At 46.4% G+C, this 2,500-nt stretch overlaps 1 protein-coding gene across 3 annotated transcripts in view; it reads left to right on the forward strand.

Moving 5' to 3' along the window:
* LOC143039214 (glutathione S-transferase 1-like) overlaps positions 1-2,500 on the forward strand; it is a gene marked incomplete at its 3' end in the record, with an annotated part of 242,815 nt that overhangs the window by 10,344 nt on the left and 229,971 nt on the right. Inside the window, 1 exon segment of one of the 3 annotated variants that reach the window (XM_076209074.1) lies at positions 1,143-1,268. 3 annotated transcript variants of the gene reach the window in all.

Consider the following 2,500-nt stretch of genomic DNA (forward strand, 5'->3'; position numbering starts at 1 on the left):
CCTCCTCCTCCTCCTCCTCCTCTTCCCCCTCCTTCTCAGCCTCCTCCAATTCTTCCTGCTCCTCCTACTTTTCATCTTTCTATTCTTCCTATTTTTCTTTTGCTAAATCCCCTCCTCCTCTTCATCTTCTTCCTTTTCATGCTTCTCTCATTTTCTTCCACTTCTATTCCTCCGATTCTTCCTTGTCCAGTCTTCTTCCTCTCCTCCTCCTCCTCTTCCTCCTTCCCTCCTCCTCCTCTTCCTCCTCCTCTTCCTCCTCCTCTTCCTCCTCCCCTCCTCCTCCTCTTCCTCCTTCCCTCCTCCTCCTCTTCCTCCTCCTCTTCCTCCTCCTCTTCCTCCTCCCCTCCTCCTCTTCCTCCTCCAACTTCTCGACAGCTTTCTTATGCTCTTCGTCCTTTTCCTTCCTTCTCTTCTCTTCCTCCCCCTGCATCTTCTTCCCTTCCCTTCTCTCCTTCATTCTCTCCTCCCATTTAATTTTTTTTCTGTAAATAATTTTTCAGTTTCTGTTGACCTTTTATGGATAACTTTAAAGATTTCATTCTGTCTAGGGACAGATAATTCTATTCAGTTGAGAGGACCTTCTGGGCAGTGATGGGAAAACGTTAAAAGAAACGAAGAAATAAAAATATTTCTCGTCTTTGTCATTGGCATTCCGTATAAAGACCAATAGTCCCCCCCCCCACCAATAACTCCCCCCCCCGTCTTCCCCTTCGTCTTCTTCCTCCCCTCCCCTGCCCCCCACCTCCCCCATCCACGACCCAGTTCCCCTCCCCCGCACTCCTCCCCCTTCCATTTCCCCTCCTCCCCCTTCCCTTCCCCCCTCCCCCTTCCCTTCCCCCCTCCCCCTTCCCCCCCCCGTTGCCGGCCCCATTTCATGAAATCTCCTTTAAGTTCATTTTCCTCTTCTCCCATCAGCCTTTCCTTCCTCCACACCTCCTCTTCCTCCTCCTCCTCCTCCTCCTCCTCCTCCTTCTCCGCCCCCTCCTCCTTATCCCGCCTCGACTCCGGACGACCATCCAAACACCCCCACGCCCCTCCACCCCCTCCCGCCTCCCCCTCCCCTTCCTCCTCCTTCTCCTCTTCCTCCTCCTCCCCTTCCTCCCCCCTCTCGGCTCCATGGCCACCACCACCATAGCCTGGGGAAATATATAAAGCCGCCTTAAATCCCCCATTTGTCTCATAACAGCTCGCGAGTTCTGTGGTCGAAGAGGTCTCCTCCTTAGACCTGGACGCTCTTCTCTCTTCTGGTCGCTTAAGAGCTTCTCAAGGTGAGATGACGCGTCTGTGTTTGTTGGGGCTGTGTTGATGAAGACGCTGTTGTTGATGACCTGGGACGGGATCAAGACGTGAAATGGTACCGGGTGATTGTTTCGGGGGGGGGGGGTGACCCAGGGAGGAGTGATTTGGGGGTGGCGGGTGGGGGGAATATGTGACTTTATGTGGGGATGGTGACACATTGGGGAGGGGAGAAAGTGTCACTAATTGGCCTTATGTCAGTGTTTTTTTTTTTTTTTTTTTTTAAGTTATCCGTGGAATTGTGTTCAAGCTTGTGGCGGCTCGTGTTCACGAAGATGGTGCTGTGAGGATGTTCAGTGTGTGTTCATTACCAGTTGTGACGTTATAGTGAACAGATTTCCCTTATATAGTGAACATGAATTTGAAAATGTTGTGGTGTTCACCTGATGTTATTTGCGAGATCTTCATCATGATTTGTGATGATTGGTCGCTGACGATGCTCACGGGAAACGACAAATGAGGGTCTCCAAAGTTAAAAAAGAATAAAATGAAATAAATAAGTAGTAAATAAATTAATCAAGTAAACCATATAAGTACATGAAATTTAGTGTCCGACCCACGCCGTAAAAAAAAAAAAAAAAAAAAAAAAAAAAAAAAAAAATCACGCAACGCTGACCACAATGTTTCGGTCATCAAGAATTTGTTATAGTTTCTAAATCGAACGATATGTGAACTAATGAACAGTGTCTAAGCATGGCATACTCAGGTGTTGTAAACAAGACCTGGATTGTATTTGAACGAAAATAACGTGTATATGTCACTCATGAATACCAACCAAATGCCTTGCTGAAACGAAACATTCTGACAAGTGTTGCATTACTTTTGTGGGCAACATTACATCGACGGTTGTGGTCCAGGAGCTGAATAAACGAAACCTTGGTTGTGAAGTAGTTGTGGTTGCCAACTACAACATATAATGTTGTTACGGCGAAAGAAACTGAGGTTGTAGCCAAGATTGTGGTCGACAAAAGTGTCAATGGTTGTCTTTATTAAAAGGAAAAAATTAAGGTTGTAAAATTGAAAATAATGATCTGCGGTTGTAGTCAGTGATATTCGAGGTTGTGAAAAAAAAATATTATCTTGAAGAAGGTGGGAGTGATTTTTTTTTCTGCAGATAAATTGATAGTTAAAGTGATCGACATGGTTGTAACTAATATATACTTGTCCAAAGTGGAGAGAGAGAGAGAGAGAGACAGGGACAGGG

Source organism: Oratosquilla oratoria, chromosome 26, assembly GCF_046742065.1.
Source record: "Oratosquilla oratoria isolate Oo_2021 chromosome 26, ASM4674206v1, whole genome shotgun sequence".
Lineage (NCBI taxonomy): Eukaryota > Metazoa > Arthropoda > Malacostraca > Stomatopoda > Squillidae > Oratosquilla > Oratosquilla oratoria.